The 14,669-nt window shown below is 40.7% G+C and overlaps 1 protein-coding gene across 3 annotated transcripts in view; it reads left to right on the top strand.

Moving 5' to 3' along the window:
* LOC125153772 (zinc finger protein 677-like) overlaps positions 1–14,669 on the top strand; it is a 160,664-nt gene that overhangs the window by 20,470 nt on the left and 125,525 nt on the right. The window lies entirely within an intron of this gene.

Genomic DNA, 14,669 nt, shown 5'->3' with positions numbered 1-14,669 from the left:
TACAATTGTTAGCTCTTCTTGATAGATAGATCTCTCAGTGATGATATAATGCCTTTTTCATCTCTTGTTACAGTCTTTGTTTTAAAATCTAGTTTGTCTGTTATAAGTATGGCAACTCTGGCTTTCTTTTGACATCCATTAGCATGATAGATGGTTCTCCATCCCCTCACTTTCAATCTGCAGGTATCCTCAGGTCTAAAATGAGTCTCTTGTAGGCAGCATATAGGTGGATATTGTTTTGTTTTGTTTTGTTTTGTTTTGTTTTGTTTTATCCATTCTGATACCCTGTGTCTTTTGATTGGGGTATTTAGTGCATTTATATTTAGAGTGATTACTGAAATATATGGATTTAGTTTCATTGTGTTATCTATATGTTTCGTGATTGTGATGATGGCTCTGGTCTTTGTAGTCCCTGCTGCTTTTCACTCACAGAGTCTCCTTTAGGATCTCCTGTAGGGCTGGTTTAGTGCTCATGAACTCCTTTAGTTTTTGTTTGTCTGGGAAAGCCTTTATCTCTTCTCTTCTGAATGACAGCCTAGCAAAGTAAAGGATTCTTGGCTGTATGTTTTTCCTATTCAGCACATTGAATATTTCCTGCCACTCCCTTCTGGCCTGCCAAGTCCCAGTGGACAGGTCTACTACTACCCTTCTGTGTCTACCCTTGTAGGTTAAGGCCCATTTGTCCCTACCTGCTTTCAGAACTTTCTCTTGTATTTTGCCAGTTTCACTATGATATGTTGTGTTGTTGGCTTGCTTTTGTTGATTTTCAGTGGAGTTCTCTGTGCCTCCTGGACTTGGATGTCCATTTCCTTCCAAAGATTAGGGAAGGTCTCAGCTATAATTTGTTCAAATAAACTTTCTGCCCCTCACTCTCTCTCTCTTTATTCTGGAACTCCTATGATACAGATATTATTTTGTTTCATTGAATCACTTAGGTCTCTAATTGTCCCCTCGTGGTCTAGTAATTTCTTTTCCCTCTTTTTCTCAGCTTCATCATTTTCCATAATTTTATCTTCTATCTCACCTATTCTCTCCTCTGCTTCTTCCATCCTTGCTGTCACTGTATCTTCTTTTGCATCTCATTTAAAGCATTTCTTAATTCATCATGACTATTTCTTAAGTCTTTGATCTCTGCAGCAATAGATTCTCTGCTGGCTTCTCTGCTCTTTTCAAGCCCAGCTATTAGTCTTATGACTATTCTAAATTCTTGTTCAGATAAATTGTTAAATCTGTTTTGAGCAATTATTTTGCTGTCATTTCTTCCTGGAATTTGAGGAAAATTCTTCCATTTCATCATTTTGGCTAGGTTTTTGTCTTTTATGTGTTTTAATAGCTTGTTGTGTGTCCTGCACCTGCAAGTACTACTATATTAAAAAGGGGTCATGGGGCGCCTGGGTGGCTCAGTTGGTTAAGCAACTTTGGCTCAGGTCATGATCTCATGGTTTGTGGGTTCGAGCCCTGCGTCGGGCTCTGTGCTCACAGCTCAAAGCCTGGAGCCTGCTTTGGAGTCTGTGTCTCCCTCTCTCTCTGCCCCTCCTCTGCTCATGCTCTGTCTCTCCCTCTCAAAGATAAATAAACCTTCAAAAACTTTTTTTAATTTAAAAATAAATATAAAAAGGGGTCATACACTGTCCAGAATCTGGCACTTCAGGAAGTGTTTTTAGAGTGTGTTGTGTGCACTCTGTTGTTGCGGCTTTGGCTATTCAATCCCACTGCTCATAGTGGTGGATTGTTTGGACCTTCCACTAGGTATGCTTTGATTTGGAAAAAAAGGGGGGAAAGGGGGGGGATCCTTATCCTGTACAGAGAGAGAAATCAAAGGGGCGAGAAAAAAAAAGACCAGGCAGAGAATCAAAGAAAATATAAGACTTAATCCAGAGAGAGAGAGAAGAAAGTAAAGAAGGAGATATAGAAAAGGTGAAAGAGAATAGAATAAAAATACCTCATCAAACAACCAGAACAGAGAAAGAAAGGGAACAAAAGACTATATACGTATGTGTGTATGTGTGTGTGTGTGTGTGTATATATATATATATGTATATATATATGTATATATATATACATATATATATACATATATATATATACATATATATGTATATATGTATATATATATATGTATATATATATGAGCAGATCAGAAACTGTGAACCTGAATCCAAAGGGAGAAAAAAAGAGGACAGTAGAAAGAAAAAGAAGAGAGAAGAGAAGGGAAGGAAAAAAAAAAATAATTAAAAACTCAAAAAATAAACAGACTAATATACAAAACCACAGGCCAGTTGTCTGTCAGTGCCTGGGACTGATGGCTTTGCTGGTCTGGAGGAGAGTCCATCTTGCTTGTTCAATGTCAGTCTCATTCCAGTAGATAAGCAGTTACCAGCCACGGAGGGGTGGGGTTTGGTGTAAGCAGGTCCTGCCTCCACTAGGGGCTTTGTCTTGTTCCCTGAAGCTTCACCGTGTTAGTGATAGGGGGATAAATGATAACACCCCAATCTCTCCTCCCTGGACCAGGTGTCTCAAACCACACTGTTCAGTGGTTTTGTTTTTCATGAATTTGATGTAATGGGGCACAAAAATAACGTTACTTTCTATACAAGTTATATGTTATATTTATTCCAATGGGAAATTAATGAAATGTGAGCACTAAAATATTCCATGCTAGGAAGAATGCATCCCCCCCCCCCCACCACACGCACATTATTACTGTCTTATGTTTATATCCATGGAGGACCTACTACCTGCCAGGTGCCAGTAATATGGAAATGGGTAAAACACAGTTGAAAATCCAAAAAGAGCCCTCACAGAGTAAAGTAGGTGGTCTGCCTGTCCTGCTTCACAGTTTCCCATGCCTCCTGGGTGCTGTGCTGGGATTGAAAACCCAACGTCTTAAAGAATCCAGCACCCCACAGATCTGGTTTTAAGGCAGAACCACTCTGCGCAGCCGACAAAGGGCCGGTGGCTGACACTGGCAGGGTCTTTTGTCCTTGGGGGCAATAAACCCTCTTCCCACAGTACTCGAGGGAAGGGACTTCTCTCTCCCAGTGTTCTCCCAAAATCCCTGCTGCACCTTGGGCCGGCTGCCCTTCATCCCAGGCGCTCACAGCAGCAGCTCTGGTCCAGAGAAAGTCGTGCATGCCTGAAAACTCTCAACTTTAGCTTTAAGGCTGTTTGCAAAATAGAAACTGGTTTCTCCCAACTTTTGGTTCCCCTGCCCCTCATGCGGGGAGGTTTTTCTCTTGTCCAAGTACAATCTCACACTTCCACAGTCTCTCTTTCTCTTCCTTTTGTCTCTCTACAGAAGGCGTCCCCTCCCCTCCCCTGCCTATGCTGCCCACAGCTTTATCTATCCCGATTCGCAAACACACACCTCTGTCCTGCTGAGCTGTCTCAGTCCACCTGTGGAGATTATTCTGTCACTCCACTGACTGATTTCCTGGGTGTTCTAAGTGTTCTGACTTCAATACAACTGTGTTTGAGGGAGGAGGGAAATCCTGGTCCCCCTACCTCCGCCATCTTGACTACTCCCTCTGGGAATTTTACAGTTTTATGACTCATGAGTTTAGGTGTCTGATCCATTTTGAGCTAATTTTTGTGTATGATGTAAAATGATGAACCAACTACATTTTTTTTTTCATGTGGATATCCAGTTTTTTCAGATCTTTCATTGAACAGACTGCCTTTCCTCCACTGAGTGCTCTTAATACCCTGGTGGAACATCATTTACTATATACAGAAAAATTTCTGACATCTGTATTCCATTTCGCTGGTCTCTGTCTTTCTTTATGCCAGTACTACACTGTTTTGATTACTTTAGCTTTTAATAAATTTGAAATAAGGAAGTGTGAGACCTTCAACGTGGTTCTTGTTAAGTTCTTGCTATGCAGTGTTCCTTGAGATTCCATTTGAATCTTAGGATAGGATCATGTACTTCATCAAAAGATTTTATTAGGGATTGTATTGAATCTGTTGATTGCTTTGAAGAGTATTGACATCTTAGCAATACTAAGTCTTCCAATACATGAACTTGGAATATCTTTGCATTTATTTGTGTCTTCTCCCCAAATTTCTTCAGCAGTGTTTTTAGTAAGAGTGTACAAATCTTTCCTCCTAGGCTAAATTTAAGCTTAATTATTTTATCCGTTTTGATGCTATTGTAAATGGAAATGTTGTCTCAATTGCCTTTTTGGATTGCTCATGGATAATGTGTAGCAACACAATTGATTTTTGCATGTTGGTTTTCTCTCTTGCAATTTTTCTAGATTCATTCTTCAGTTCTAGCAGTTATATGTTTTGTGTCTGTGTATGTGTGTGCAATACACAGGATTTTCTACATATAATATCATGCTGGCTGTGAACAGAGGTAATTTTGCTTCTGCTTTTTTTTTGTTTGAATACCTTTTATCTCTCTTCCTCTTTTTGCAGGGGCGGCTATCTGTTATGGCTAGGACTTCTAGTAGTACGTTTTATACAAATAGAGCAGGCATCCTTGTATATATAAACTCGGTGAGTCTACTCACAGGGTTGGAAAAATGCTGCTAATTTAGCTGAATTATTTAAAAGCAAATTAGGGGGCGCCTGGGTGGCGCAGTCGGTTAAGCGTCTGACTTCAGCCAGGTCACGATCTCGCGGTCCGTGAGTTCGAGCCCCGCGTCGGGCTCTGGGCTGATGGCTCGGAGCCTGGAGCCTGTTTCCGATTCTGTGTCTCCCTCTCTCTCTGCCCCTCCCCCATTCATGCTCTGTCCCTCTCTGTCCCAAAAATAAATAAAAACGTTGGAAAAAAAATTAAAAAAATAAATAAATAAAAGCAAATTAGTGCTGTTAGATGCACTGAATATTGCATGTTTTATAGTAGACTCAGAAGTTACTTTTATAAGATGAGAGGTCTTAACAAATGTAATTAGTGTGGCAAGGCTTTTAGCAGGGATTTACACCTTTGACTTCATGAGAAAATTCATACTGGAGAAAAGCCATACAAATGTATTGAATGTGGCAAGACTTTTAGACAATGGTCTGACCTCAGGATTCACCAAAGAATTCGTCCTGGAGAGAAACCTTACAAATGCCATGAGTGTGGCAAAGCCTTTACTCGAGGCTCACCCCTCACCAGTCATCAGATAATCCATACTGGAGAGAGCCTTATAAATGTACTGAATGTGGCAAGGCTTTTAGGTATTGCCTTAAACTCAGTGTTCACCAAATCGTTCATATTTACAAATGCAACAAATGTAGCAAAGTTTTAAATTAGTACTCTTCACTAGATATGAGTAAATCTCCTGGAGAGAAACCACACACGTGTAATGTGTGTGGCAAGGATTTTACCCAAAGATCAAAATTGCAGGAACATACTAGAGCATTTACCTTATAAATGCAATGAGTGTGGCAAAGCTCTTAGCTTGAGTTCCAAGTATTTTGCAACAAGAGTCCATGTTGAAGGGAAACCATGTAAATGTTGGTGGCAGAGCCATTTTCCATGCCTTACAATGAGATTAGAATATATACCTTTCAGACAAACCACACAAAACTAATGTGCATGCTAAGTCTTTTGCCTCAAGGTCAAAACTGTGGAACGTCAGAGGATTTATATTGGAGAGCCACCTTACAAATGTAAAGAATATCATAAAATTTCAATAAATTGTCATGCCTTTAGAGTAATGAGAGAATTTATTCAGGGGAAACTATACCAAATATGCTGAATGTGGAAATACCTTTAAAAAACCGTGTGTCCTCAGGATTTGACAACAAATTTGTACTGGTGAGAATCCTTGCAAATCCTTACAACTTTGGTAAATATTTTGACCAATTCACAGAACAGACCACACATTAGAAAATCCAGGAATAACTGGATCCAGCTGGAATAACTAAGTCTGTAGGTCTCAGTGATTAATGTGAAATGTTACACACTGCAGAATAATTATGTCACAAAATGTTAAAACATGTGTATCACGGGAACAAGGATGTGTGGAAGTAGCTCATGATTTTCTGTGTATAAGATATTTGAGTTTTCTTGAAAAGGCTACATTACTATTTATGAGTTTCACCCTCAAGTTTGAAATCTGTTGATCTTAAGCCTTTCTTACAGGCCTTTCCTGACGGTCTCTGAGGAGCAGTCATAAGATGAAGGGGCCTACTTCCTTGGGTGTGACCCATTCATATCCATGTTCCCTAAACTACAAGGACATGGAGTTGTCAGATTCAATTTTGTGTGAATGTGCATTGGGGAGGGGCAGAGAATAATGCAAAACCACCATAGAAGTCATCCTGCTTGTTATGTTCAAGGCATTCTTCTCTAGATGGACGCTTCTTTAGATGAGTTACAGGGACTGGCCTTTTCATGAGATGATGGTGATAGTTTGTTTGCTAGGGACGGATTATGTGGTAGAAACAACGCAGGGGAAGATAGTAATAGCTGTGCTATACTATCAATGACAAACTGATGGATCATTAATGCCATTTCCCATTTCTTGGAAAATGAAGAGAGCAGTTATCGGAGAGGGCAGTTGAATCAAAAGAATCAGAACAGTATGTGCATGATTCATACTTAACCCCTGCCATTACATTTTGCTACTGTTTACTTTGGAATGTATCACAAGTCTCATGTTTTCATTAATGAAGTTTAAATAATTTTTCTCCATAACCCTGAAGGAGTCGTGTTCTTTTTCCAACATAGTTTTATCCCATCTCTATAGAGTACTTTGTAACACATAGTAACAAGGTGCCATTAGGCTCTCAAGGTTGAAAGAATCTATAATAATTTCCTTCCATGATGGAATTAAAGAATGGACAGTTTGAAGATTATATACTTAACACTTTGCATTTGAGTTGTTCTCTCCACACTTTGCCCCAGGATATTTATGTGGCTATAATAAAAAATGCCACAGCAGTGCAAGTTCAAGACTCTGATTCCCTAAAACCTGCCCCCCATTCAAGAATCTGCACCATATGATTCTCTTCCTTCATGTGTTTTGTGCCCAAATAAAACCCATGGTCTCTAACATGGTTTAAATAAAGTGAAAATAGGAACATAGTACACATGAAAAATTCAGAAATAAAATTTCAGAAATAAGGCTAAAAATAATCGTTTTTAGCTTGGAGCACTAAAGAAGTAATTTAGAATGAACAGTATACAATGGGAGCATTTGTTTCATAGTTAAACTAGAAATTTCACATATTCATTGCCTAACACATTTTTTGTTAACTTCCACTTGTGGCCGTCCACTGGAACAGATGGAACCCTAACCAAAGTTGGGTTTGGATATCGAGACTTGTGGTGCCATGCACTAAAAGTGTGATGAGAACACATACTGTAATTAAGATTTCTAGGGAGAGCACAGACTTCCAAGCTGGTCAAAAAAAAAAAAAAAAAAAAAATGGCTTGAGGGAACAGGAAATGGTGAGTGGTTTGGTGTGTTTTGGGTGGTGACTGGGTGGAGCTGGGGGAGGATGCCTTCTGTGGTTTGAACTTTGGGCTGATACCAAAGGAAGCACCAGGCTTTTCTCTCAGCTTGGGCAGGTGGGCAGAACAGATGTGGTGGTGAGGCTTAAAAGGTGTCAGTCATCAGCCACCAAAAAATGGATACTCTTTAGTAATACACTGAATATGTACTCTTGAAACTCCTGATTTCTTGGTTGGGAAAGACAAACTTTTCTTCATGCTAATTTGTTAACATTCCTTTTCCTTCTGTACGCCTAGATTCCATTGTATGATGTGCTTGTTGAAATGCTTATAGAATACTATTTATTTTTTTTTTTTTTTATTTTTTTTTATTTTTTTATTTATTCATTTATTTTTTTTTTATGAAATTTATTGACAAATTGGTTTCCATACAACACCCAGTGCTCATCCCAAAAGGTGCCCTCCTCAATACCCATCACCCACCCTCTCCTCCCTCCCACCCCCCATCAACCCTCAGTTTGTTCTCAGTTTTTAAGTCTCTTATGCTTTGGCTCTCTCCCATTCTAACCTCTTTTTTTTTTTTTTTCCTTCCCCTCCCCCATGGGTTCCTGTGAAGTTTCTCAGGATCCACATAAGAGTGAAACCATATGGTATCTGTCTTTCTCTGTATGGCTTATTTCACTTAGCATCACACTCTCCAGTTCCATCCACGTTGCTACGAAAGGCCATATTTCATTTTTTCTCATTGCCACGTAATATTCCATTGTGTATATAAACCACAATTTCTTTATCCATTCATCAGTTGATGGACATTTAGGCTCTTTCCATAATTTGGCTATTGTTGAGAGTGCTGCTATGAACATTGGGGTACACGTGGCCCTATGCATCAGTGCTCCTGTATCCCTTGGATAAATTCCTAGCAGTGCTATTGCTGGGTCATAGGGTAGGTCTATTTTTAATTTTCTGAGGAACCTCCACACTGCTTTCCAGAGCGGCTGCACCAATTTGCATTCCCACCAACAGTGCAAGAGGGTTCCCGTTTCTCCACATCCTCTCCAGCATCTATAGTCTCCGGATTTGTTCATTTTGGCCACTCTGACTGGCGTGAGGTGATACCTGAGTGTGGTTTTGATTTGTATTTCCCTGATAAGGAGCGACGCTGAACATCTTTTCATGTGCCTGTTGGCCATCCGGATGTCTTCTTTAGAGAAGTGTCTATTCATGTTTTCTGCCCATTTCTTCACTGGGTTATTTGTTTTTCGGGTGTGGAGTTTGGTGAGCTCTTTATAGATTTTGGATACTAGCCCTTTGTCCGATATGTCATTTGCGAATATCTTTTCCCATTCCGTTGGTTGCCTTTTAGTTTTGTTGGTTGTTTCCTTGGCTGTGCAGAAGCTTTTTATCTTCATAAGGTCCCAGTAATTCACTTTTGCTTTTAATTCCCTTGCCTTTGGGGATGTGTCGAGTAAGAGATTGCTACGGCTGAGGTCAGAGAGGTCTTTTCCTGCTTTCTCCTCTAGGGTTTTGATGGTTTCCTGTCTCACATTTAGGTCCTTTATCCATTTTGAGTTTATTTTTGTGAATGGTGTGAGAAAGTGGTCTAGTTTCAACCTTCTGCATGTTGCTGTCCAGTTCTCCCAGCACCATTTGTTAAAGAGGCTGTCTTTTTTCCATTGGATGTTCTTTCCTGCTTTGTCAAAGATGAGTTGGCCATACGTTTGTGGGTCTAGTTCTGGGGTTTCTATTCTATTCCATTGGTCTATGTGTCTGTTTTGGTGCCAATACCATGCTGTCTTGATGATGACAGCTTTGTAGTAGAGGCTAAAGTCTGGGATTGTGATGCCTCCTGCTTTGGTCTTCTTCAAAATTCCTTTGGCTATTCGGGGCCTTTTGTGGTTCCATATGAATTTTAGGATTGCTTGTTCTAGTTTCGAGAAGAATGCTGGTGCAATTTTGATTGGGATTGCATTGAATGTGTAGATAGCTTTGGGTAGTATTGACATTTTGACAATATTTATTTTTCCAATCCATGAGCAGGGAATGTCTTTCCATTTCTTTAAATCTTCTTCAATTTCCTTCATAAGCTTTCTATAATTTTCAGCATACAGATCCTTTACATCTTTGGTTAGATTTATTCCTAGGTATTTTATGCTTCTTGGTGCAATTGTGAATGGGATCAGTTTCTTTATTTGTCTTTCTGTTGCTTCATTGTTAGTGTATAAGAATGCAACTGATTTCTGTACATTGATTTTGTATCCTGCAACTTTGCTGAATTCCTGTATCAGTTCTAGCAGACTTTTGGTGGAGTCTATCGGATTTTCCATGTATAATATCATGTCATCTGCAAAAAGCGAAAGCTTGACTTCATCTTTGCCAATTTTGATGCCTTTGATTTCCTTTTGTTGTCTGATTGCTGATGCTAGAACTTCCAGCACTATGTTAAACAGCAGCGGTGAGAGTGGGCATCCTTGTCGTGTTCCTGATCTCAGGGAAAAAGCTCTCAGTTTTTCCCCGTTGAGGATGATGCTAGCTGTGGGCTTTTCATAAATGGCTTTTATGATCTTTAAGTATGTTCCTTCTATCCCGACTTTCTCAAGGGTTTTTATTAAGAAAGGGTGCTGGATTTTGTCGAAGGCCTTTTCTGCATCGATTGACAGGATCATATGGTTCTTCTCTTTTTTTTTGTTAATGTGATGTATCACGTTGATTGATTTGCGAATGTTGAACCAGCCCTGCATCCCAGGAATGAATCCCACTTGATCATGGTGAATAATTCTTTTTATATGCCGTTGAATTCGATTTGCTAGTACCTTATTGAGAATTTTTGCATCCATATTCATCAGGGATATTGGCCTGTAGTTCTCTTTTTTTACTGGGTCTCTGTCTGGTTTAGGAATCAAAGTAATACTGGCTTCATAGAATGAGTCTGGAAGTTTTCCTTCCCTTTCTATTTCTTGGAATAGCTTGAGAAGGATAGGTATTATCTCTGCTTTAAACGTCTGGTAGAACTCCCCTGGGAAGCCATCTGGTCCTGGACTCTTATTTGTTGGGAGATTTTTGATAACCGATTCAATTTCTTCGCTGGTTATGGGTCTGTTCAAGCTTTCTATTTCCTCCTGATTGAGTTTTGGAAGAGTGTGGTTGTTCAGGAATTTGTCCATTTCTTCCAGGTTGTCCAGTTTGTTGGCATATAATTTTTCATAGTATTCCCTGATAATTGTTTGTATCTCTGAGGGATTGGTTGTAATAATTCCATTTTCATTCATGATTTTATCTATTTGGGTCATCTCCCTTTTCTTTTTGAGAAGCCTGGCTAGAGGTTTGTCAATTTTGTTTATTTTTTCAAAAAACCAACTCTTGGTTTCGTTGATCTGCTCTACAGTTTTTTTAGTTTCTATATTGTTTATTTCTGCCCTGATCTTTATTATTTCTCTTCTTCTGCTGGGCTTAGGCTGCCTTTGCTGTTCTGCTTCTAGTTCCTTTAGGTGTGCTGTTAGATTTTGTATTTGGGATTTTTCTTGTTTCTTGAGATAGGCCTGGATTGCAATGCATTTTCCTCTCAGGACTGCCTTTGCTGCGTCCCAAAGCGTTTGGATTGTTGTATTTTCATTTTCATTTGTTTCCATATATTTTTTAATTTCTTCTCTAATTGCCTGGTTGACCCACTCATTCGTTAGTAGGGTGTTCTTTAACCTCCATGCTTTTGGAGGTTTTCCAGACTTTTTTCTGTGGTTGATTTCAAGCTTCATAGCATTGTGGTCTGAAAGTAAGCATGGTATAATTTCAATTCTTGTAAACTTATGAAGGGCTGTTTTGTGACCCAGTATATGATCTATCTTGGAGAATGTTCCATGTGCACTCGAGAAGAAAGTATATTCTGTTGCTTTGGGATGCAGAGTTCTAAATATATCTGTCAAGTCCATCTGATCCAATGTCTCGTTCAGGGCCCTTGTTTCTTTATTGACCGTGTGTCTAGATGATCTATCCATTTCTGTAAGTGGTGTATTAAAGTCCCCTGCAATTACCACATTCTTATCAATAAGGTTGCTTATGTTTATGAGTAATTGTTTTATATATTTGGGGGCTCCGGTATTCGGTGCATAGACATTTATAATTGTTAGCTCTTCCTGATGGATAGACCCTGTAACTATTATATAATGTCCTTCTTCATCTCTTGTTACAGCCTTTAATTTAAAGTCTAGTTTGTCTGATATAAGTATGGCTACTCCAGCTTTCTTTTGGCTTCCAGTCGCATGATAAATAGTTCTCCATCCCCTCACTCTCAATCTAAAGGTGTCCTCAGGTCTAAAATGAGTCTCTTGTAGACAGCAAATAGATGGGTCTTGTTTTTTTATCCATTCTGATACCCTATGTCTTTTGGTTGGCGCATTTAATCCATTTACATTCAGTGTTATTATAGAAAGATACGGGTTTAGAGTCATTGTGATGTCTGTATGTTTTATGCTTGTAGTGATGTCTCTGGGACTTTGTCTCACAGGGTCCCCCTTAGGATCTCTTGTAGGGCTGGTTTAGTGGTGACAAATTCCTTCAGTTTTTGTTTGTTTGGGAAGACCTTTATCTCTCCTTCTATTCTAAATGACAGACTTGCTGGATAAAGGATTCTCGGCTGCATATTTTTTCTGTCTAGCACCCTGAAAATCTCGTGCCAATTCTTTCTGGCCTGCCAAGTTTCAAAAGAGAGATCAGTCACGAGTCTTATAGGTCTCCCTTTATATGTGAGGGCACGTTTACCCCTTGCTGCTTTCAGAATTTTCTCTTTATCCTTGTATTTTGCCAGTTTCACTATGATATGTCGTGCAGAAGATCGATTCAAGTTACGTCTGAAGGGAGTTCTCTGTGCCTCTTGGATTTCAATGCCTTTTTCCTTCCCCAGTTCAGGGAAGTTCTCAGCTATTATTTCTTCAAGTACCCCTTCAGCACCTTTCCCTCTCTCTTCCTCCTCTGGGATACCAATTATGCGTATATTATTTCTTTTTAGTGTATCACTTAATTCTCTAATTTTCCCCTCATACTCCTGGATTTTTTTATCTCTCTTTTTCTCAGCTTCCTCTTTTTCCATAACTTTATCTTCTAGTTCACCTATTCTCTCCTCTGCCTCTTCAAGCCGAGCTGTGGTGGTTTCCATTTTGTTATGCATTTCGTTTAAAGCGTTTTTCAGCTCCTCGTGACTGTTCCTTAGTCCCTTGATCTCTGTAGCAAGAGATTCTCTGCTGTCCTGTATACTGTTTTCAAGCCCAGCGATTAATTTTATGACTATTATTCTAAATTCACTTTCTGTTATATTATTTAAATCCTTTTTGATCAGCTCATTAGCTGTTGTTATTTCCTGGAGATTCTTCTGAGGGGAGTTCTTCCGCTTGGTCATTTTGGATAGTCCCTGGAGTGGTGCGGACCTGCAGGGCACTTCCCCTGTGCTGTAGTGTATAACTGGAGTTGGTGGGCGGGGCCGCAGTCAGACCTGATGTCTGTCCCCAGCCCACCGCTGGGGCCACGGTCAGACTGGTGTGTGCCTTCTCTTCCCCTCTCCTAGGGGCGGGATTCACTGTGGGGTGGTGTGGCTCGTCTGGGCTACTTGCACCGTGCCAGGCTTGTGATGCTGGGGATCTGGCGTATTAGCTGGGGTGGGTAGGCAAGGTGCTCGGGGGCAGGAGGGGCAGGCTTAGATCGCTTCTCCTTAGGTGATCCACTTCAGGAGGGGCCCTGTGGCAGCGGGAGGGAGTCAGATCCGCTGCCGGAGGTTTGGCTCCGCCGAAGTGCAGAGTTGGGTGTTTGCGCGGAGCGAGCAAGTTCCCCGGCAGGAACAGGTTCTCTTTGGGATTTCGGCTGGGGGATGGGCGGGGGAGATGGCGCTGGCGAGCGCCTTTGTTCCCCACCAAACTGAGCTCTGTTGTCAGGGGGCTCAGCAGCTCTCCCTCCCTTTGTCCTCCAGCCTTCCCGCTTTCCGAGCAGAGCTGTTAACTTATGACCTCCCAGACGCTAAGTCGCGCTTGTTGTGGGAACACAGTCCGTCAGGCCCCTCCGCTTTTGCCAGCCCGACTCGGGGGCTCTGCTTGGCCGGCGAGCCGCCCCTCTGCCCCGGCTCCCTCCCGCCAGTCCGTGGAGCGCGCACCGCCTCGCCGCCCTTCCTACCCTCTTCCGTGGGCCTCTCGTCTGCGTTTGGCTCCGGCGACTCCGTTCTGCTAATCCTCTGGCGGTTTTCTGGGTTATTTAGGCAGGTGTAGATGGAATCTAAGTGATCAGCAGGACGTGCGGTGAGCCCAGCGTCCTCCTAAGCCGCCATCTTGCCGCCGACTCTAGAATACTATTTAGATAAATTGCCTTAGAATATTTTTATACTAGCTTAATGAAGATGTTTGGAAATGTTTATTAGATCATAAATGTTACTAAACAATTTTATTAGAACAATTTTCCAGAGGATTTTAAAATGTGAATTTCAAAGTGTGGTCTTGAACAATTCATTCCATGGCTCATTTTCAACTGTAGTAAAACTTCTTTTTTTTATACAATTTTCCCTTACCATTATCTTTTCTTTCCACATGTTGTGACCCAGATTATATGTTTCATTTACATTTTTTTCCCAGTTTACACCAAGGTATACATAAGTCAGTGGGTTGTTGAGAGACTCCTGTGACGTGAAAAATGCATATGAGATGGTGACAGGTACAAAGTAGGTGCTAAATCTGAAGAGTTCCTTCAGGTCTTGAGTGAAATAACTTGAAACGTCTTAACTGTAGTAGTTGGCTGTGGTCTGGTGTTTGGAAACCAAGTGTGTGGAGGTTAATGAGCACACAGTGAAGTAAATGAAAAAGTAAATAAAAAATGAAAAATGAATAAGATAGAGTCCCTGCGATTCCAACCCCGGTGTCTGACAAGATGATGGCCTCAGTTGCCTGGAGGCCATTCTGCCATTTTCCAGTGACTGATTCTTGTCTTCAGAGCCACAGGTCCCTGCACTGGAATGTGGGCTCATATTTCTTTTACTTTTTCTTTTCTAAGCAATCATACATGGATTGTTTTTAAGTAGGTTTCATGCCCAGCTCAGAGCCCAATGGACGGCTTGAACTCCTGACCCTGAAATCAAGACCTGAGCTGAGGTCAAAAGTCAGACACCTAACCAACTGAGCCACCCAGGCACCCCGGTATTGTACTTTTAATTTCAGGTTCAAGGTGTAAATTGCTAGTATATAGAAATGCAGTGGATTTTTGCATGCTTCTGTGTTCTGACACTTTGTAAATTTTCGTTCTTCTAGAAATT

Source organism: Prionailurus viverrinus, chromosome E2 (assembly GCF_022837055.1).
Source record: "Prionailurus viverrinus isolate Anna chromosome E2, UM_Priviv_1.0, whole genome shotgun sequence".
Taxonomy (NCBI): Eukaryota; Metazoa; Chordata; class Mammalia; order Carnivora; family Felidae; genus Prionailurus; species Prionailurus viverrinus.
This window is presented reverse-complemented; position numbering and strand designations above follow the sequence as displayed.